The 23624-nt window shown below is 44.6% G+C and overlaps 1 protein-coding gene, 1 non-coding gene and 1 pseudogene across 2 annotated transcripts in view; 1 reads left to right on the forward strand and 2 right to left on the reverse strand.

Moving 5' to 3' along the window:
* The window catches only part of LOC126185200 (kelch-like ECH-associated protein 1B), a 461339-nt gene that overhangs the window by 38513 nt on the left and 399202 nt on the right, over window positions 1–23624 (reverse strand). The window lies entirely within an intron of this gene.
* Window positions 1848–1965, forward strand: LOC126185432 (5S ribosomal RNA; annotated as a pseudogene).
* Trnas-cga (transfer RNA serine (anticodon CGA)) lies at window positions 12419–12493 on the reverse strand. Its single transcript has one exon. It is a non-coding gene; the product is annotated as a tRNA-Ser (tRNA).

Consider the following 23624-nt stretch of genomic DNA (forward strand, 5'->3'; position numbering starts at 1 on the left):
ACAATACAAGCAAAATGGGAATAAGCTGCAAGACAGTATCACCTGAAATGACCTGTTGTTTGGCAACTGATTAACTTCTGATTTGGATGGCACATCTCCCAGTTACGAACTGAATATGTCTTCCCTTAAAATGATTTGCCATCGCTAGTAAACCACATTTAGGAGGAGGAGGACATCATCAAGTATTTAAATTTGGGAAGTGGTGCAAATAACAATGCCTGTCCCAAATGGCAGTAACACTTCTAATATGCCAGAGACTGAAACCAGACAGCTGGCTCTTTCGCCATGATAATGACTCAGGACTTCACTAAAAAATTTATCCTGGTCATTTGGCTGCAATTGGTTGCATTTTTCTTTAGGGTACTCCCCTATTGTCTTATTTCCACAAGCAAAGACAAAGCTCAAAGAATGGTGAATTTTCACGGATGAAGAGCTCCTACAGGTATAGAACAATAAATGTGACGAGACAATCAGATAGGAGAGGGTCAAAAAATGATTATGAGATGTATGTATTGATCACAGAGAAAATTATTCTGAAAAGCATAATAATCTAATTATCCTGCAATGGCCAAGACCAGTAACACAGAGTGATGGCATTCGGCTTGGAGATAATTGATTAAAATCCTGGGGTGGAACAAATTTCCCATTGTCAGTACATATAGGTTTACACCCCCAATCTCTCTGCAGTGCCTCATGGAGAGGGAACACTCAGCTCTGTTTACTATGTTTCATCCACTGGATGAGGACATTAAGCACTCCAGATCTCTTGATGTTATTCAGGAGAAGTAAATTATGAGTTGGTACCAGTGTTCACCTATACCCTCCCTTCATTTCCAGACTAATCTATGACATGACAAAGACAATGCAAGATTATACTGCAAATGTATCAATAAAGTTATCACACAATAAATATACACATATTAGTCACCATTCAGTCATATCTAATTATGTAAAATGAGTGTAAAGGAACTTAAAAATTGTGCTACTTGATTAATTACTATCATTTAACATCTCTCTGCAATATTATATGGTGTTTAGTAATCATTCAAAAACACTCACACACACACACACACAGAATCAACATCCACTCGACAGAATAAGACGGAAGATTAGAAGATTACAATTTAGTGTACCGTTGCCAATGAGATAGGTGAAGACTAGGTACATGCTCTGATTGGCCTGTGACATGAAGCGAAATTGTTCGCGTCCTTTTCAAAGGAGCTGCCCTAGCATTCACCCTAAGTGATTTAGAAAATAAGGAAAACTTGAATCTACATGGCCAGTAGGTACTGAAACCTCACCCCTCCCAAATGTGTTGCAACTATGACATTGGCTATACTGCAAAACTTTTCTGAAAGCAATAAAGTCTATAGTCCATAACTTAGACATAATAGGGAATAAGCCATAGATATAAAAATTAGCAAACAACTCTGACAACATTGGCTCCCCTCGTCCATTCTTAAAGTGTTCCACAAATTCTTCCAAAAGTGTTTCTTACTGCCATTAAGAGGAGGAGTGATTAATCAAAGGACCTAAAATTCCAACTTTCTTCTTGATTACCTAGTACATTTGCCATGTAACTGAGGGAATTTTTTAATGTCATAATCTAGATATGATACATTCTACACCGATTTTACATTCTGAGTCTGCAGAAATCCAAGAAAATGCCTTAGCTTTACACAGCACAACATTCCAAACAGTGAAAGTGTGTTTCTGTCAACACGTCAATAAAAATATGCACTACCTGTGGCGATGCGAAAAAATGAAAATGCATACGGAGAGCAGATATTATAATATTAACTCAGCGAAGAATGAAAATATTACAAATAGGACATTACATAGTTAAAGGCAACGGCCTTGCCGCAGTGGATACACCGGTTCCCGTCAGATCACCGAAGTTAAGCGCTGTCGGGCGTGGCTAGATCTTGGATGGGTGACCATCCGGGCTGCCACGCGCTGTTGCCATTTTTCGGGGTGCACTCAGCCTCGTGATGCCAATTGAGGAGCTACTCGACCGAATAGTAGCGGCTCCGGTCCAAGAAAACCATCGTAACGACCGGGAGAGCGGTGTGCTGACCACACGCCCCTCCTATCCGCATCCTCAATTGAGGATGACACGGCGGTCGGATGGTCCCGATGAGCCACTTGTGGCCTGAAGACGGAGTGCTTTTTTTTTATTACATAGTTACAATTGTCTTCCAGTACATTCATATTTCGCTTTTTTGTGATAGCGTAAATCACTGAAGTGAATTTGGGACTGGTTTCTTAAATGAAAAGTGGTCACTTTATTGCTCCAGTTTTGCCCCACTGGGACAACGCACAGTCTCGCTCAGTCACAAGGAAGATGAGTGCTTAACGCCCTATCGACGACGGGGTTATTTGAAACGGTCTCACAGTAGACGGGACGTCAATCACAGACGTACAAGTTAAAGGTCAATTACGAATGGTATAATCTCTTGAGGTTCTTGCAGATATCTTCGTATTTCTGCTCAACTCTCAGGCCTTTTAGCGATCTGACGAGACGTGGTTAGTGGTCCAGTTGGTGCAAGGCTTACAGCGACGCGTGGGAGGGCATGCGAAGCTCAGCAAATTTGCACTCTCTATAGGAATCGTGTAGTCATGCTTGTTCAGCAGCAAATGCTCACAGGCGCGAATTGCACAAGGAGCAGCGCGAGATGTGAAATGAAATCCAAAGTTTTGTCCTCTACAACCAATTACAATTCCCTTTTAAATATCATTTTAAAGGAATCCTACATAGGGCAGATTAGGCAGTTAAATTTCAGATTAAATCTCCATAAATACGAGACTCGATTGGCGTTCGCTGCTACACGTTTTCTAGCACATAACGAGATTTCTCTTCAGTCTATTGTGTATATGAAAAACACCACAATACGTCTTAGTTTGGCTTCCATGTAAATTATAGGTCCATCCGTAATCTGTCAGGTGATCCAACTGATAAGCTGGTAAGAAGTAAGAGAATGTCAGTTATTAGTAGAATACAGTGACAACCTTGGGGTTGTCAGCTATGCTACTTTCAACAGCAGTCCATGTGCCACTACTGCTCTGATCGGCACTTAGCCGTAAGGATCAACCCACACCCAACAGCCTGGCAATTTACGAAATCGAGAGAAAGCTTAAGCCAAGATAACTGGACTCTCCGCTTCTCGAATGAAAGACGCAGCCACCGATTCCGCACTTGAGCCGTTATCTGAAACAGCTGGGACGTTATCTGCCTAATGTTCTAGTCACTTCGACCGCTGGCGTTCAAACAGCACGATAGTGATTGCTCCATCTGTTCGTCGCGTTCCCGACGATCCACTAACAACAAATTAATTCTTATACATGCAGTCAATAGCAATCGACAAAAAGACGTGTTTTCATTAACAATGAAATATTCTGTGTTTTGTAACAAGATCTCGAATACTTAACCTTCAACTCAACTAGAAAATGAATTCTTCATGTATAGGGTTATTCTAAAAGTCCCAGTACCTTCCCCCTGATTGTGGTCGAAGTTTGTTTCGGGTGGCATTGATTTGTTAAAAGAATGGCCGATGTACTTCTTTACACTCTGGAGGGGTGCTCGTCCACATGTCACACACAGTTCTCTTTTTCTTGGTGGCTGGCTCCTCAATTCTTACAACCTGTGGTCGTTTGTATATCTCGAGAAAAGTTGCTATGCCAGCAGGAAATGAAGGAATCTTAGCTCTTTCCGCTAGCTGAGGCTTCATAAGGGAAAATGCTGTCTTTCAAGAAATCCTTCTCCTTTTTTATTTACCTCCTTTGCATGGTATGCGACTGTGGCGACTCCTCCCATTGTTGCATTGTAATGCAGAACTATCTCTGGTTTACCTGTAGCATCGTCAACAGTTCCAAAATCGTGCATAGTTGAAACTAGTAATGCTTCGTTTTTTTCAGCACGTACGAAACTAACGTCATATATTTTTGGAAATCTAACGGAGAGGAATGGACAACCCTACCTTTCTCTTGCAAAAAGTCTTGTGGGATCCCGCGTGTGTTTTTTCTCAATGTCCTGATGCATGTTAGCCGTTTTTTTCAATAAGGAGGTGGCTGAGGACTTGATGGTGTACCAGTTATCCGTTGAAACGTTTCTTCCAGAGCCTTCAATGTGAGTTAACAAGCCTTCCTACAACATCACAGAGAGAACTGAGCGCGTCGTGTTGTCCTGTGTCGTCATGGGGACATTTAGTCAGCGCGAGAGCGTTACGGAGATGCTGAACAAGCTCCAGTGGCGGACACTTCAAGAAAGGCGTTACGCAACACGGAGAGGTTTATTATCGAAATTACGAGAGAGCACATTCCGGGAAGAGATGGGCAACATATTACTACCGCCCACATATATCTCGCGTAATGATCACAACGAAAAGATCCGAGAAATTAGAGCAAATACGGAGACTTACAAGCAGTCGTTCTTCCCACGCACAATTCGTGAATGGAACAGGGAAGGGGGGATCAGATAGTGGTACAATAAGTACCCTCCGCCACACACCGTAAGGTGGCTCGCGAAGTATAGATGTAGATGTAGATGTAGATGTAGATGGTGTCCCACAATACGCTTCAGTGTCACTTGTGAAGAATGTTTTAGTAACTGCTAAAACAAAAATCTTTGTCCCGTACTTCGCCGGTTTGCTAGGAATATACTGAACAAAAGAACAGCGACCCCGGAAAGCTTGCAACTTTTCTTCTTCTGTCACAAAATTGCCTACATTGTAATTGTTCTTGCAGTTCACCACAAACTCATCTGAAATTTGCCGTACTGCAGCAAGTTTACCAGTTACTCTTCCTTCTTGTCTTCCTCTGGCGCAGTGGCTAGCACACTGGACTCGCATTCGGAAGGACGACGGTTCAATCCCGCGTCCGGCCATCCTGATTTAGGTTTTCCGTGATTTCACTAAATCACTCCAGGCAAATGCCGTGATGGCTCCTTTGGAAGAGCACGGCCGACTTCCTCCCCGTCCTTCCCTAATCCGATGAGACCGATGACCTCGCTGTCTGGTCTCCTTCCCCAAACGACCCATCCCTTCCTCTGGCAACATTTTTAGGCCCAGGAAATATATTTGTAACAGTCTTTCTTTTCGTTTTTGTGCTCATATTACCACATTTTTTCAATTTAAATGTGTTATTCTTTCCAGTAAAAATATCACGAGTGGACAGTGGCTCTTCACGGTCATCAACTGAATCGTATTCTTGGTTGGTTGTTTGATTGATTGATTGATCTGGGGGATGGGACCAAACTGCGAGGTCATCGGTCTCATCGGATTGGGGAAGGAAATCGGTCGTGCCCTTTCAAAGAAACCATCCCGGCAATTCCCTGAAGCTATTTAGGGAAATTACGGAAAACCTAAATCAGGATGGCTGGACGCGGGTTTGAACCGTCGTCCTCCCGAAAGCGAGTTCACAGTGCTAACCACTGCGCCACTTCGCTCGGTAAGCGTGTTACTGTTCAGAATCTGTATCGTGGTTACTTTGTGTGATAAGTTCCACTTCTTCGTCATCATTTCCGTTGTCTGAGTGTATGTGAATTCCTAAGGGACCAAACTGCTAAGGTCATCGGTCCCTAGACTTACACACTACTTAAACTGACTTATGCTAAGAACAACACACCCCCATGCCCGAGGGAGGACTCGAACCTCCGGCGAGAGGGACTTCGTTGTCCGCTACGGTACTGAAGCCTGGATCCTCACTGCGTTGCCATTCAAGCTCGTTGTCGGTCAGGTTTGATCTCGCCCTACGCAGAGTGGCATGAACCCATTTTTTTACGAATTATATTTTGTTGTGCATAAAAGGTGACAAAATAAAACTGAAGGAGATATTACTCACACGACCGGGCGCCCGATGTACTCTGAACGCTAAGATCTACATCTACATCTACATTTATACTCCGCAAGCCACCCAACGGTGTGTGGCGGAGGGCACTTTACGTGCCACTGTCATTATCTCCCTTTCCTGTTCCAGTCGCGTATGGTTCGCGGGAAGAACGACTGTCTGAAAGCCTCTGTGCGCGCTCTAATCTCTCTAATTTTACATTCGTGATCTCCTCGGGAGGTATAAGTAGGGGGAAGCAATATATTCGATACCTCATCCAGAAACGCACCCTCTCGAAACCTGGCGAGCAAGCTACACCGCGATGCAGAGCGCCTCTCTTGCAGAGTCTGCCACTTGAGTTTGTTAAACATCTCCGTAACGCTATCACGGTTACCAAATAACCCTGTGACGAAACGCGCCGCTCTTCTTTGGATCTTCTCTATCTCCTCCGTCAACCCGATCTGGTACGGATCCCACACTGATGAGCAATACTCAAGTATAGGTCGAACGAGTGTTTTGTAAGCCACCTCCTTTGTTGATGGACTACATTTTCTAAGGACTCTCCCAATGAATCTCAACCTGGTACCCGCCTTACCAACAATTAATTTTATATGATCATTCCACTTCAAATCGTTCCGCACGCATACTCCCAGATATTTTACAGAAGTAACTGCTACCAGTGTTTGTTCCGCTATCATATAATCATACAATAAAGGATCCTTCTTTCTATGTATTCGCAATACATTACATTTGTCTATGTTAAGGGTCAGTTGCCACTCCCTGCACCAAGTGCCTATCCGCTGCAGATCTTCCTGCATTTGGCTACAATTTTCTAATGCTGCAACTTCTCTGTATACTACAGCATCATCCGCGAAAAGCCGCATGGAACTTCCGACACTATCTACTAGGTCATTTATATATATTGTGAAAAGCAATGGTCCCATAACACTCCCCTGTGGCACGCCAGAGGTTACTTTAACGTCTGTAGATGTCTCTCCATTGAGAACAACATGCTGTGTTCTGTCTGCTAAAAACTCTTCAATCCAGCCACACAGCTGGTCTGATATTCCGTAGGCTCTTACTTTGTTCATCAGACGACAGTGCGGAACTGTATCGAACGCCTTCCGGAAGTCAAGGAAAATGGCATCTACCTGGGAGCCTGTATCTAATATTTTCTGGGTTTCATGAACAAATAATGCGAGTTGGGTTTCACACGATCGCTGTTTCCGGAATCCATGTTGATTCCTACATAGTAGATTCTGAGTTTCCAAAAACGACATGATACTCGAGCAAAAGACATGTTCTAAAATTCTACAACAGATCGACGTCAGAGAGATAGGTCTATAGTTTTGCGCATCTGCTCGACGACCCTTCTTGAAGACTGGGACTACCTGTGCTCTTTTCCAATCATTTGGAACCTTCCGTTCCTCTAGAGACTTGCGGTACACGGCTGTTAGAAGGGGGGCAAGATCTTTCGCGTACTCTGTGTAGAATCGAATTGGTATCCCGTCAGGTCCAGTGGACTTTCCTCTGTTGAGTGATTCCAGTTGCTTTTCTATTCCTTGGACACTTATTTCAATGTCAGCCATTTTTTCGTTGGTGCGAGGATTTAGAGAAGGAACTGCAGTGCGGTCTTCCTCTGTGAAACAGCTTTGGAAAAAGGTGTTTAGTATTTCAGCTTTACGCTTGTCATCCTCTGTTTCAATGCCATCATCATCCCAGAGTGTCTGGACATGATGTTTCGAGCCACTTACTGATTTAACGTAAGACCAGAACTTCCTAGGATTTTCTGTCAAGTCGGTACCTAGTATTTTACTTTCGAATTCACTGAACGCTTCACGCATAGCCCTCCTTACGCTAACTTTGACATCGTTTAGCTTCTGTTTGTCTGAGAGGTTTTGGCTGCGTTTAAACTTGGAGTGAAGCTCTCTTTGCTTTCGCAGTAGTTTCCTAACTTTGTTGTTGTACCACGGTGGGTTTTTCCCGTCCCTCACAGTTTTGCTCGGCACGTACCTGTCTAAAACGCATTTAACGGTTGCCTTGAACTTTTTCCATAAACACTCAACATTGTCAGTGTCGGAACAGAAATTTTCGTTTTGATCTGTTAGGTAGTTTGAAATCTGCCTTCTATTACTCTTGCTAAACAGATAAACCTTCCTCCCTTTTTTTATATTCCTATTAACTTCCATATTCAGGGATGCTGCAACGGCCTTATGATCACTGATTCCCTGTTCTGCACTTACAGAGTCGAAAAGTTCGGGTCTGTTTGTTATCAGTAGGTCCAAGATGTTATCTCCACGAGTCGGTTCTCTGTTTAATTGCTCGAGGTAATTTTCGGATAGTGCACTCAGTATAATGTCACTCGATGCTCTGTCCCTACCACCCGTCCTAAACATCTGAGTGTCCCAGTCTATATCTGGTAAATTGAAATCTCCACCTAAGACCATAACATGCTGAGAAAATTTATGTGAAATGTATTCCAAATTTTCTCTCAGTTGTTCTGCCACTAATGCTGCTGAGTCGGGGGGTCGGTAAAAGGAGCCAATTATTAACCTTGCTCGGTTGTTGAGTGTAACCTCCACCCATAATAATTCACAGGAACTATCCACTTCTACTTCACTACAGGATAAACTACTACTAACAGCGACGAACACTCCGCCACCGGTTGCATGCAATCTATCCTTTCTAAACACCGTCTGTGCCTTTGTAAAAATTTCGGCAGAATTTATCTCTGGCTTCAGCCAGCTTTCTGTACCTATAACGATTTCAGCTTCGGTGCTTTCTATCAGCGCTTGAAGTTCCGGTACTTTACCAACGCAGCTTCGACAGTTTACAATTACAATACCGATTGCTGCTTGGTCCCCGCATGTCCTGACTTTGCCCCGCACCCGTTGAGGCTGTTGCCCTTTCTGCACTTGCCCGAGGCCATCTAACCTAAAAAACCGCCCAGCCCACGCCACACAACCCCTGCTACCCGTGTAGCCGCTTGTTGCGTGTAGTGGACTCCTGACCTATCCAGCGGAACCCGAAACCCCACCACCCTATGGCGCAAGTCGAGGAATCTGCAGCCCACATGGTCGCAGAACCGTCTCAACCTCTGATTCAGACCCTCCACTCGGCTCTGTACCAAAGGTCCGCAGTCAGTCCTGTCGACGATGCTGCAGATGGTGAGCTCTGCTTTCATCCCGCTAGCGAGACTGGCAGTCTTCACCAAATCAGATAGCCGCCGGAAGCCAGAGAGGATTTCCTCCGATCCATAGCGACACACATCATTGGTGCCGACATGAGCGACCACCTGCAGATGGGTGCACCCTGTACCCTTTATGGCATCCGGAAGGACCCTTTCCACATCTGGAATGACTCCCCCCGGTATGCACACGGAGTGCACTTTGGTTTTCTTCCCCTCCCTTGCTGCCATATCCCTAAGGGGCCCCATTACGCGCCTGACGTTGGAGCTCCCAACTACCAGTAAGCCCACCCTCTGCGACTGCCCGGATCTTGCAGACTGAGGGGCAACCTCTGGAACAGGACAAGCAGCCATGTCAGGCTGAAGATCAGTATCAGCCTGAGACAGAGCCTGAAACCGGTTCGTCAGACAAACTGGAGAGGCCTTCCGTTCAGCCCTCCGGAATGTCTTTCGCCCCCTGCCACACCTTGAGACGACCTCCCACTCTACCACAGGTGAGGGATCAGCCTCAATGCGGGCAGTATCCCGGGCAACCACAGTCGTAGTCCGATCGGGGGATGCGTGGGACGAGCTGGCCGTCCCCGACAAACCCCCATCCGGACCCCCACAGTGATGCCCATTGGCAACAGCCTCAAGCTGTGTGACCGAAGCCAACACTGCCTGAAGCTGGGAGCGAAGGGATGCCAACTCAGCCTGCATCCGAACACAGCAGTTGCAGTCCCTATCCATGCTAAAAACTGTGCAAAGAACGTCTGAACTAATCTACAGAGAGCGCAAACTAAACGACACAAAATTGAAGCGGTTATTAAAATACAAGATTGCCTAGTAAATGCAGTAATGCTGCCACTTGTGCACTGCTGACACACTGCTCGGCGGCGGAAGGAGACTACGCGATTTAACACTATTCGAGTACTAAAACGTGATGCTACAACTCTCAAATACTATAATACGCCCGAAATTTATGAATTAAACAATGCAAGTACCAAAAACACGCAAAGAAATTAAGAATTAAACTATGTAACAAATGAGTGAGCTAGGAGTATACGACTTGCTGCTGCAGCTGCTTATCCAACGGCGGCAGGGAGCACACTGACTGTGACCAACCGACACTGGCCGTTCAAAACAAAAACAGTTGACAGACGACTACGCGAATTTACACTATTCAGGTACTAAAACGCGATGCTACAACTCTCAAATACTATAATACGCCAGAAATTTATGAATTAAACAATGCAAGTACCAAAAACACGCAAAGAAATTAAGAATTAAACTATGTAACAAATGAGTGAGCTAGGAGTATACGACTTGCTGCTGCAGCTGCTTATCCAACGGCGGCAGGGAGCACACACACTAGCTGTTTATTTTGTATAACGGCTGCCCAATTGGACCATAACAACACAACTTATCATTCTGTTAGCTGAAACAATAATGAAGGAATAACAACAATGGATCGGTACAAGACAATGTTATTGGGGTTTGAGCACTTCATACACTGTCGCACCCACTCAGCGTTAACAGCCACAGTATCATATGCGGAAGGCAGTGGGAAACCACCACATTATCTTTCCTTATTACACCCAGTTATCTGTTAGAAACGTCTTGATGGCTTCCTCACGGGTCAAATATTCCGGAAGTGAAATAATCCCCCATTTAGATATACGAGCGCGACTACTAGACAGAAGCTATCAGACAAGAATAGAACTCTAATTAGGATGATACGTAAAAGTAGAACATCTACAGCTATGCAAGTAGATATTTTAGAAATCAGAGAGAGTTGATGTCCAGAGCAGGAGGATCTATGGAATGGCGATCATAGGACTTTTCATAATGGGTCAGAAAAGAGAAGCGCAAAGTATGGATTGTAACGAATACGAAAACTGGTAACAGAGTAAGGTACTGCCCGCAGCAAACAGAAAGAACACTGATGATGACACTGAATGGACAGCCATCATATACTGTAATATAACAACTACGCATGTCAACCAGAGATGCATAAGGCTGTGAAATTCAACTCATGATAATTTAATCAAAATGGGAGACTGAAATACAGTAGCCCGTGTAGGTAAGGAACAGAAAATAGTGGGACAGCTCGGTCTCAAAAAGCGAACGAGAGGAGACTACTTAAAAGAATTCTGTGCTGGGCACGAGTTAGTCGCTGCGAATACACTTTTCGAGAACCATTTGTGAAGGAAGTACATACAGAAGATACTCAGCGATCAAATAAGACATAAGATTGACTATATATCGGTAAAGTAGAGATTCATAAATCAATTTAACGACTGCAAGAGTTATCCACGTGCTGCCGTTAACAGATACCACAGCTTAGTACTAATGAAATGCCTGTTAAAATGTAAGAAGTACCTGTGACATTGGGACTTAGACAAGATACTTAAACACTCTTGGAAGAACACGTGACAAACGAAAACAACACTTCAGGGTGATACTGTTGTGGAAAACCTATGCACCTGCCTTAAAAGAAATGTAAATGCAAAAGAAAAAGTACTAGGACCGAAAAAGGGAGAAATAAGATAGCAATTGGTAACAGATGAGAGACCACAATTAATACAGAAAAGACAAAGATGTACATAAGTTATAAGTGAACAGCAGCAATGTAGTTCATTTAAGAATGCAATTACTCGGAAGTCCAGAGAAACTAAAGAAGAATAGATGGCAGAAAGCTGCCATGAGAGAGACGCAAGACGGAAATAAGATACTGCACACGGACTAATAGTCCTTCCAGGGAGCACAGAACGAGGTGCACAGTGATTAGAGATGGAAAAGGTAAATAGGCAATGGACGTAGAAACTAAAGTGAGAAGATCGAACATTATGGGGAGAAACTATATAGTTGCCCAAAAGAAATCAGCCCAATTGAAAACGAGGAGACGGTGTAAGATGATGATGGGGTGGATTCAGTATTTATCGCTGCATATCAAAAAGCTATGCACAGCCTCGGAAGGAACACCCAGGAGCAGGAGCGTCCAGCAACGGTAGAGTCAACAGTTTGTGTTAGTACACAGCGTTTAGTTTCGTCCAATGCCTTTTTTTTCCTAAGCAAACTTCTGACAAGAAGTGAATATTAACTGAGTTTTTGCCTGACAGACTATTGTTTATTTACATTTAGAACAATGGTATTTATTTGCTGCAGCAGCTTCTGCGAAAGTGAAGTCTATATTGACAAATAGCTGTTGATACATCTGTTGTCAGCAGAGAAATTTAATACTCTGTCAAGAGCTTTCTGATCTCGCAATCTTAGGCTACTGTGAGAGCCGTACAGATCAGATTTTAGAGATCGTTTATTCTTATTGTTTATATTTTGTAACGCTACACTCCCGTAATTCTTTTGCGGAGGTCTGCTTGTTCTATCCTAGCTAGTCCAGACTGAAACTTACTGGCAGATTAAAACTGTGTGCCGGACCGAGACTCGAACTCGGGACCTTTGCCTTTCGCGGGCAAGCGCTCTACCAACTGAGCTACCCAAGCACGGGGCGTGAGTCGGCACACAGTTTTAATCTGCCAGTAAGTTTCATGTCAGTGCAAAGTGAAAATCTCATTCTGGAAACATCCCCCAGGCTGTGGCTAAGCCATGTTTCCGCAATATCCTTTCTTTCAGGAGTGCTAGTTCTGCAAGGTTCGCAGGAGAGCTTCTGTTAAGTTTGGAAGGTAGGAGACGAGGTACTGGCAGAAGTACAGCAGTGAGGACGGGGCGTGAGTCGTGCTTGGGTAGCTCAGTTGGTAGAACGCTTGCCCGCGAAAGGCAAAGGCCCCGATTTCGAGTCTCGGTCCGGCACACAGTTTTAATCTGCCAGTAAGTTTCATATCAGCACACACTCCGCTGCAGAGTGACAAATCTCATTCTAGTCCAGACTGTTTTGTCAGTACTTTTTTATTTCATACAGTTTTATTTACAAAGTACGGTGTGGATATGGCATGTGCTTGTTGTGTGGGCACACGAAGGGAAGTGGCCACTGTCCGTAAACTTTTCGAAGCTGCGTAGGCGACGGTCAGCAGAATACTGGCTACTGCTCAAAGCTGCGGCGACATCGAGGCATCGCAGCCAAGACTTCGGACACCTTTGGTGCCGTTGAATCACCTGTTGATACAGTTGTCGCTGCGACTTCCGACACGCAACTCCAGACTGGTCTGTCTTCACTCCAGAGTGAGTGGTGGACAGTGGTGGGTACACGTGTGTTTGGGCGTAAGGCAGTGGGAACAGGCCGCAGTGCTGGTTCTTTAAGCCTTGGCAAGAGGTAAATTGAATGCTACCCAGTCTCGATAATACTTCTCAGCTAGCACGGAACGCCAGCTGTTGGACCAGTGGCCGATTTTCCTAGCCAATCAGGATAAGTGCAGAGGATTGGTATGATCGTCATATGGAGCTCCAGCGTTAGGCAAGTAATGGAGTCCCTCAGGGAAACAACAGGCAGGTCAGGAAAGAGCGCCAGCGTGCACTTGTGTTTGCTGGGAGATCTCGTCAGAAATGTGGTGCAGGCCTTGCCGGCGGATATCGAGCGCACTGAGTGCAACCGGCTGTAAATCGAGGCTCATGTCGGACAAATGACGCCTGCCGCTTGGGTTCTAAGGTCATCCTCAGGAGGATGGATGGTATGGTGAAGACAGCTAACTTCACAGGCGGGGTGCAAGCAAATCTCGCTATCTGTAGCATCGTAGCCAGGGTGGATCGCGGTTCAAAAATGTCTCTGAGCACTATGAGACTCAACTGCTCCCCTACAACTTAGAACTACTTAAATCTAACTAACCTAAAGACATCATACACATCCATGCCCGAAGCAGGATTCGAACCTGCGACGTAGCGGCCACGTGGTTCCAGACTGTAGCGCCCAGAACCGCTCGGCCACTGCGGCCGGCTACGCTGCTGGAATGTCATTCATTGTTCACATGAAAGGATGAATGGATATGAAACGCCTTCCATGGTCCTCTAGTATGGAGCAGAATGGAAGGTATAAGCCAGAGTCTCAGACGATTCTGCGGTGGTATCGGATGCGATCGTCCGCTGTCGTGTGCATAGTTTCAGGGTTCCACATATTCGGTCAGGCATGCAGTACACCCAGGAAGCATCTATTAGGGTAGCGGTGTACATGTGGCGGGCTTTCTTTGTCACGTTAGAGGAACCCTCCCTTGGGATCAAAGATGATGTACCTGCCAAAATCGAATATACATCTGCCACACTATCCTCAAAGTATGCTCGTCTCAGCAGATGGGAAATAGAAAAGGTTACATGATGTAAGTAAACTGCCCTGGTAAGGTGCCAGAATTAGTCTCGCTTATTAAAGGTTATAATGCCCAGGTAGTATTATGAACAGAAAGCTGGCTGAAAGCGGAAGTGAACAGCAACTAATTGCTGAGTTCAGACTGGAATATTTATCGTAAGGATAGGTTAGTCACGAATGGTGGCGGGGTATTTATTGCAGTAAAGAATTAGATAATATCTAGCAAGGTTATCACGCATTCCGAATGTGAATTAACTTGATGAAGTTAAGAATCAAAGATGAGTCAAAAATGATGATTGCATGCTTTTAAAAACGGCCTGCGTTAGGAACTGTAGTAGCAGGGCGCTTCAGACAGAAATTACAGAATTACGTGAACAGATTTCCTGATCATGCTATTGTTATAAAGGGTGACTTCAACTTTCCAGGTATGGACCGATACGGACTGAGAGAATCATGCTGTCAAAACTGGTACCAGAGACAGGGATTCGTGTAACATTATTTCGAATGTCTTTTCTGAAAATTTCTTCCAGTAGATAAATAGAGAACCAACTCATGAAGGTAACGTCTTCGATATCCTAGCAACAAACACACCTAAACTTCTCGAATCAGGTAACGTGGATGAGGGTCAGTGATTTTAAGGTTGTGATGGTATTTATGACTACGGGTATTACAAGGGCTGTTGAGAAAGGTAGGAAAATATTTTTGCTCATTAAGAGTGACAGGATACAAATTGCAAATTATCTGTGTAGTCAGCATCAAATATTCAGTGTTAAGGACGAAGATGTAGGGCACAAATAGAAAAAAATTCAAAAGCATTGTTCAATAAATATGTTCCGAGCAAGGTCTTAAGGGATGGGAAAGACCCACTATGGTTTAATAGCTGTGTAGGAAAAAACTGCTGGATAAACAATGCGAACCTCATCACTGGTTCAAGAGAAGTTAAAACCTACAAACAAAAGCTGAACGAACAGAAAATGAACGTAAGGAGAGCAATGAGAGCAGCGTTCAATGACTGAAAGTAAAATTTGTCAGCCGACCTGATTAAAAACCCTAAAAGGTTTTGGTTTTATGCAAAACCAATAAGCAATAAGAGGTTCGAAATCATCTGTTCAGTCACTTAGGGACAACAACAATAACGAAATGAAAAATGACAGTGAGAAGGCCGAAATGCTGAATTCGGTTTTCTGAAATTGCATCGCCGCAAAAAAATCGTAATAAAATCCCTCATTTCAATGTTCGTACGAACTTCGAAATAGCAGATACTGAAATAACTGATAGCGGAATTCAAAAACAACTACAGTCGCTTTGTAGTGGAAAGGCATCACGACTAGATGAAATACCTGTAAGATTCTAGAGAGATAATGTGAGAGAATCAGCTCCCCTTCCAGCAGCAGTTTATTGTAGTCGTACACGTAAATGTAGGCCTATATTGTTGACGTCAATCTATTGTAGAATTATGGAACATGTTTTATTCTTATGTATTATGACGCTTTTGGAGAACTAAAACCTCCTCTATAAAAATCAATACAGATACCAGAAACAGGAACCGAACATTATCTGTATCCAGAAAGGCCCGTACAGGACCTGCAACATGCGGTCGTGCATTATCCTGCTGAAATGTAGGGTTTCGCAGGGATCGAATGAAGGGTACAGCCACGGGTCGTAACACATCTTAAATGTAACGTCCACTGTTCAAAGTGCCGTCAATGCGAACAGGAGGTGACCGAGACGTGTAACCATTGACACCTCATACCATCATGCCGGGAGATAAGCAAGTATGGCGATGACGAACACACGCTTCCAATGTGCGTTCACCGCGATGTCGCCGAACACGGATGCGATCATCATGATGCTGTAAACAGAATTTGGATTCATCCGAAAAAATAACGTTTTGCCATTCGTGCACCCAGGTTCGTCAGTGAGTACACCATCGCAGGCGCTCCTGTCTGTGATGCAGCGTCAAGGGTAACCGCAGCCATGGTCTCCGAGCTGATAGTCCATGCTGCTGCAAACGTTGTCGAACTGTTCGTGCAGATGGTTGTTGTCTTGTAAACGTCCCCATCTGTTGACTCAGGGATCGAGACGTGGCTGCACGATCCGTTACAGCCATGCGGATAAGATGCCTGCCATCTCGACTGCTAGTGATACGAGGCCGTTGGGATCTAGCACGGCGTCCCGTATTACCCTCCTGAACCCACCGATTCCATATTCTGCTAACAGTCATTGGAGCAGCAATGTCGCGATGCGATAAACCGCAATCGCGATAGGCTACAATCCGACCTTTATCAAAGTCGGAAACGTGATGGTACTCATTTCTCCTCCTTACACGAGGAATCACCACAACGTTTCACCAGGCAACGCCGGTCATCTGCTTTTTGTGTATGAGAAATCGGTTGGAAACTTTCCTCATGTCAGCACGTTGTATGTGTCGCCACCGACGCCAACCTTGTGTGCCTGCTCCGAACAACTAATCTGTTGCATATCACAGCATCTTCGTCCTGTCGGTTAAATTTCGCGTCTGTAGCACGTCATCTTCGTGGTGTAGCCTTTTTAATGGCCAGTAGTGTATTTTTAAATTGAAATTCTACGTGCCATTTCGACAGAGCGCTACCATATTAGTCTACTGCAATATTCTTTTTGCCGATATGTATTAACAGGAACAGTAAAACACAAGGAATAACCGGTGCTTAGCAGCGACTGAGCAGCACGCTCCGATATGGCGGTAGCAGGTAGCACGGGACAGGGCGATGCTGATGCTGCTGGAGTACTCGGTATTCATCGTGTATTACTGGTCCTGTTAATACATATCGGTAAAAATAATATCGCACTACACTAATTTTGGACCGCTCTGTCGAATGGGCACGTAAAATTCCACTTTAAAAATCATTTTGTTTGTGACAGGTAACAAAGGAACGCTTTCTGTCGACACTGGACGTCGCATGAAAGACGTGATGAGCAATATTTGTTGGATCTGACTCCAACTACACGTTCCAAAAACCAAATTGCAAATATCTGCCGAAACACCAGAGAAAATGCGCCTGACGACTCTCAGGAGTGGCACCCTGTACAAAGCGTGTCGGGAGAACGCGGGAAAACAGTGCAGTCATTGTCGTAGTGCGGAAACGAAGCGATTTATCTGACGTCCCAAAGGGCATGATCATTGGATTTCGGGACAAGGGTGGAGGCATTTCAGAAACGGCTAATTTTGTAAACTGTTCGCATGCTGCCATGGTTAAAGTAAACCGTACATGGAAAAATGACGCCATAGAAAAAATGGTTCAAATGTCTCTGAGCACTATGGGACTTAACAGCTGAGGTCATCAGTCCCCTAGAACTTAGAACTACTTAAACTTAACTAACCTAAGGACATCACAGACATCCATGCCCCAGGCAGGATTCGAACTTGCGACCGTAGCGGTCGCTCGGTTCCAGACTGAAGCGCCTAGAACCGCTCGGCCACACTGGCCGGCGACGCCATAGAAAGCCGGCGCCGAAGTAACTGTGGTGCAGCACAGGCTGTAGATGACAGGAGTGAACGACAGTCGCGGAGTGTGCAGGGGAGAATAGACGTGCAACTGTTGAGCGACTGACCACCCAGAAGAACCAAGGGGCTACCAACAGTGTCTCCTCAACGACAGTTCAGCGAACGTTGTTGCGTATGGACCTCCGCAGCAGACGCCTGGTACTTTCACCCATGTTGATTGATGTTCATCGGCGACGAAGGCTGGAATTTGCACGCCAGTATCGTAGCTAGACGTCCGCTGAGTGCCGACAGTGGCCTTCCCAGAAAAAACACGTTTTATGCTTCATTGGACAGACGGCTGTTGGCTTGTTCGGCGTGAAATACCTGTAAGCAAACACACTGTCAACAAGACGGATCGTTATGGTTTGGGAATGTTTTCGTGGCATTCCTTGACTGGATCAACACAAGTATACATCTATCCTTGGGGACTATTTCCACCCCTACAAACAGTTCGTTTTTCCTCGGTGCACGGCTTCTATCAGCAGGGCAATGCAACATGTCGAACAGCTCGCATTGTGCGTGCGTGGTTCGAAGAGCACCAGGATGAGTTTACCGTACTTCATTGGTCACCAAACTCCCCGGATTAAAACCCATTCGAGAATCTGTGGGACCACCTCCACTGGGCTGTTCGAACCATGTATCCTCAACCGAGAAACCGAGCGCAGCTAGCCATGGCACTGGAGACGGCATGGTTCCACGTCACTGTCCGTACCTTCCAGAACCTCACTGACTCTGTTCCTGCACCTACTGCGCTGCAAAGGAGGTAATTCAGGTTTTGACGGGTGGTCACGTCAATGCGACTGGACAGTGTAAATGGATCGAGTCCTAGCTGATGGCTGTTATACGCACACAGAAAACGAAGTAATGGTGCTCGGGAGCACAAGTCCGGATTGGGAGACGGCCGTGCCCTTTGAAACAAACCATCTTGGCAATCACATTTGTGGAGATCTGAACCACCGTCCTCGGGAATATGAGCCTTACCCTGCGTCACCACGCTCGGAATGGACTAATTTAGGACGGATTGAAGACGCCCAGTAATAAGTCAAAAAGAATAAAAATGCCTAACAAAGAACATAATGCATTGAAGATAGAATGGTTGAGCATACCATGATGTGAGTGACTGATGAAGACAGTTGAAGAGACAGTAAAGGGAAAGAATAGCTGCAACAGGCGTGAATGCCTCTCTCCTGCACCCATAACAAATCCCTCTCTGCATGGTGTACCTTCAGATCAACAAGGGTTTCGGTAACACCATTCCTGAAGAAAATAGCTTGCTCTCTTCACATAGCGAATTTTGGAGCACACAGGAACAATCACTTACATCTGTAAAGTTTGTATTCATTGTTTTCCAAAACGCTAAAAATACGCCATCTCACTCAAATGACAGCGAATGCACTATCACACAGGCCACTCTCTCAGATATATGACTGAATGAAAACCTATGGAACCTCTAATCGTCAATAAAATGAAATAACTTTTACGGAGAACCTTACGATAACCTGCAAAATCCCAAGCACGAGTGTTAATGTGTAAGTATTAGGTCGGTGCATAAGTTCGTAGCATTTTTGTTTTGCATGCTGGTATTCCCTTTGCTGTGGGTTTATTTATCGATTGTCATTTTTAATTCACTGTTACTGTTTTTTTGTACATGTTGTCATTTTGTCATTTGGAGATCGCGAGTGAAGCTGTGGGCACTAGAAAATGTAATGTCAAGTGGAGAAATCGGAACATTGTGACATATTCCCCAGCTTGAGTTCAACAGAGGGGTGACAGCAGCGGAAGCAGCCAGAAACACATGTGCCTGTATGGGGATAACGCCACTGGACAGAGCACGGCTAGAAAACGGTTTGCTCGTTTTCAGGAGGTTCGTCTTGACGTTAGTGACTCTCCACGTTCAGGAAGGCCTTCGGGGTTTGTTGAAGGTCGTTTACCCGTATTAATCTGCAATGATCCACGTCACCGTACTCGAGAACTGACAGATGTGATGAACTGTGATCATTCCACCATCACGTGACATTTGCATGCGGTGGGAAAGGTTCAAAAATCGGGTGTATGGATACCGCGTGCTGTAAGCCAAAATCACAAAAATCAGCGGGTGACTGCATATCTGCTTGCTCGTCATCAACTGGCTCGTGAACAACACCGACCATTCCTGTCTTGTATCGTTACTGGTAACGATGAATGGTGTCTTCATACTAACATAAGAAAAAGAAAGGAGTGGTTGAGCCCAAACAAAGCAGCGACTCCCCGCACAAAGACGTAAGTGCATCCACAAAAGGTAATGTTATGCATCTGGTGGAACGGCGACGCTGTGATGTACTACGAATTGCTTCCCCGAGGAGTAACTATCACTGCTGACATTTACTGTCAACAACTGAGACGTCTTGTAGACTCAATACAAGAACAACGACTAGGGAGACTGCGTGAAGTGAAGCTACTCCATGATAACGCCCGCCAGCAATCTGCTACAGTGACAAAAGAACTTCACAGCAGTTGGGTTAGGAAGTCATTCCGCACCCAACCTCTTCAACTGATCTTGCACCCTCAGATTTTCCGCTCTCTACTGAATAACCTTCAAGAAACTCCCTTTCCGGATGAAAATGCGCTCCGAAATGGCTCGAGGAGTCCTTCGCCTAAAAACAACGTGATTTCTACAGTCGCGGAATCGAAGAGAACCCCAGCGTTCAACAGGAGCGAAGTAGCCTAAAAAGGAAATGTTTGTGTACAACGTCTCATACAAAGAGAGAGAGGGAGAATAAGCTTAGTTTGACAAGGATAGGGAACAAGAAGAACATCGACCTTTTTGCTGGAGTCATACAGGTAATGGGCTTAAATGACTTAGGAAAATAGAAGACAGCAATGTGTTTTGTTCATTCTTCCGAATAGAGAAGTACAGCTTGCAACATTTTCGATAGAGATACTGCATAATGTAACATTTAGTTTAGACACTAACAAAGACGGGGGCTCATTAGTTGCTTAAAATAAACATTACTAAAGCCATGGCACTTTGATAAGTGAAAGATTCGAGAAGGATTATCTTTTTCGCTTACACCGCAGATAACAGCAACACATGAAAGCGAAAATGATTACAGAACTGATTACATTAGAGAACAGAGAAGCGCTGTCCTGTATTACACACTTTTTTCGTAATCTGCTGTAGAAACTGTAATAACCCGAAAATATCGAGATTACTAAGGGCGAAAGATGCGAGTGGGCTCAGCGCTTATCATCTATCTACAATGGTGTCCAAAATTAAAGCAACAAACGGAAATTTTATAAGACTGCGTTTATTTTGCCACAAAATAGTATGAACAGGTGATAGTAAAGTAAAAACAATGTAATGAATACAGAACGTAAACAACTGTAATATGCATAACAGTAGACAAAAATGTTCTTCTTTTCTTTCAACTTAACTGATTTGCATACACGTTCTGACACCTAGTTAATGTGCACGGTGTGGGGCGTAACCACCTCTGGTAGCAATACAGGCCTGACAACGACGGGGCACACGTCTTGGAGAATGGTTGGTGAATGCTGGCGTGATGCAACCCATTTCTCTGGTGCATCCCAGACATGCTCTATGGGATTCAAATATGGAGCAGGCCACGCCATGCATGCAGTATCTTCCGTTTCCAAGAAACGTCAACCACCCGTGGTCTGTGAGGACGAGCATCATCGTCCATCAGAACGAGTCTAGTCGCACAGTATCTCGCAACAAAGGCACATGAGACCCCACGATCTCATCAAAATATCTGACAGCAGTTAAACCTTGCCGATTCAACCATAAAATTTTATGAAGAGGTGTTCGAGTGGTCAACATGATTCCTGCCTACACCATTAGGGATCCTCTTTCCACAATTTTTGGGTCCCGAAATCGTGTTCCACATTCCCTTCAGATGTAAATCCGTTGAGAATCACTCTCCAGATCAAATCGGGACTCATCTGTGAAAAGAACGTTGGCCCACTGCTCGAGTGTCCGAGTGGTATGTTGACGACTCCACGCGAAGACGGAGGTTCGAGTCCTCCCTCGGGCATGGGTGTGTGTGTTTGTCCTTAGGTTGGTTCAAATGGCTCTGAGCACGATGGGACTCAACATCTTAGGTCATAAGTCCCCTAGAACTTAGAACTACTTAAACATAACTAACCTAAGGACATCACACACACCCATGCCCGAGGCAGGATTCGAACCTGCGACCGCAGCAGTCCCGCGGTTCCGGACTGCAGCGCCAGAACCGCACGGCCACCGCGGCCGGCTTGTCCTTAGGATAATTTAGGTTAAGTAGTGTGTAAGCTTAGGGACTGATGACCATAGCAGTTAAGTCCCATAATATTTCTCACACATTTGAACATTTTAACACTCGAAGACGGGTCGCAGGTACACATACAGCAGATCCCCGACAATAAATGCCACTCTGCCGAAGCCTTCTGTACGCAGTGCACGTCCAGTGGATGCTGCGAGATCAGATGCCAGTTGCCGTGCAGTACTAAGGCGGCATCATCGTGCCCTTATAGCCAAATAACAGTCCTCTCTTTTCGATGCCACACGTGGTCGCTCCTGAACTGGTCTTCGGGAAACAGTTTCGGTTTCTATAAACTGTGGCCACATCTGAGAAATAACAGAACGATTCACATTAAGCCATCGGGCCACGTCAGTGTGCGAATTTCCTGCTTCCATTCTTCCTATAGCCCTCCACCGCAGATAGTCTGGTAGGCGTCTTCTGTGTGCCATATTGCACCGTATGTGACTGTGTACACAGCGATTGTGGATGTGAGACTATGCGGCAAACAATGTCCCGTTTGATAGGTGCCCTAGTGTCATCGTTCGCGTGGTTGTCCGTTGACCGAAATGGCATCTTCCCTGAAAAACACGATCGTACGGACATCTGATGACAGTGTGTATGATTATGTCGTGAATTAGGGACAGGACGGGGAAATAGCGGTTTGTTGCTTTGATTTTGGACGCCAATGTAGATTCACTGCTGTATTTAGTTGAAACACCGGAATATTATGATTAATACATTAATATTCACTACTGGTAAGTCTTTTATTTCCAGACATTATCTTTTTCGTCAGTGAAAGGGGAACATGAGGGGGGAAAACTATTTCAAGACGCGAAAATTGGATTTACGATCAGGAAAGTACGAACACAGACTGCCACCAGTTCACGATAACAAATGAGTTTCCATAAAGTAGTTTCGTGACTGCAGAATGAACTCGTCTTCCCTTGAATTCTGACAACCAGTGAACAATGAGTCTTTTCTCAAATGTCATGTTTACTTGCAACGGAGCATGCTGAATCACTTGCAGTGAGCGATATTATGATGCAGGAGTTTGATTACAAATTCAATGCAACGTCCACTGTATGCAATATGAGAGATGTTTGTTGTAAGTAATCCATTCTTAACAGTATCACTAAGTAAGCGCCGCATGAATAAACCAAAGTGCTCGCTTCCGAAGACCAAACAAGAAATTTCTTAGAAGCAAGCGCAGTATAAGTTTTTTGTTTAGATTTCTTTGAAACTTTTGAATAATTTCATTAGATGATGTTGTGACGAAACGATGAGAAACAAATACAAACTAATGAGAAGACTATTCTTAAAATTTGACTTTAAATGACATTTCAACCTCTTCATATTGCCAAATTGTTCATTAATATGAATCGGGTTGACCTTGTAATTTGCAAATGCATAACAATTTAAAGGTTTATATATTCAATTATTTGACGATACAGTGGGCTTATTCTTCTTCTTCTGGAATGGAGGAGGAAGATAAAGAATAAGAAGAATGAGAAGAAAAAATAAACATTATTCGTTTTTAAAAATGAAGACAATTAAGACGGTTGTCCTCTTAAGCAAGCTAGG

The sequence above is a fragment of the Schistocerca cancellata genome, chromosome 4 (genome assembly GCF_023864275.1).
Source record: "Schistocerca cancellata isolate TAMUIC-IGC-003103 chromosome 4, iqSchCanc2.1, whole genome shotgun sequence".
NCBI lineage: Eukaryota > Metazoa > Arthropoda > Insecta > Orthoptera > Acrididae > Schistocerca > Schistocerca cancellata.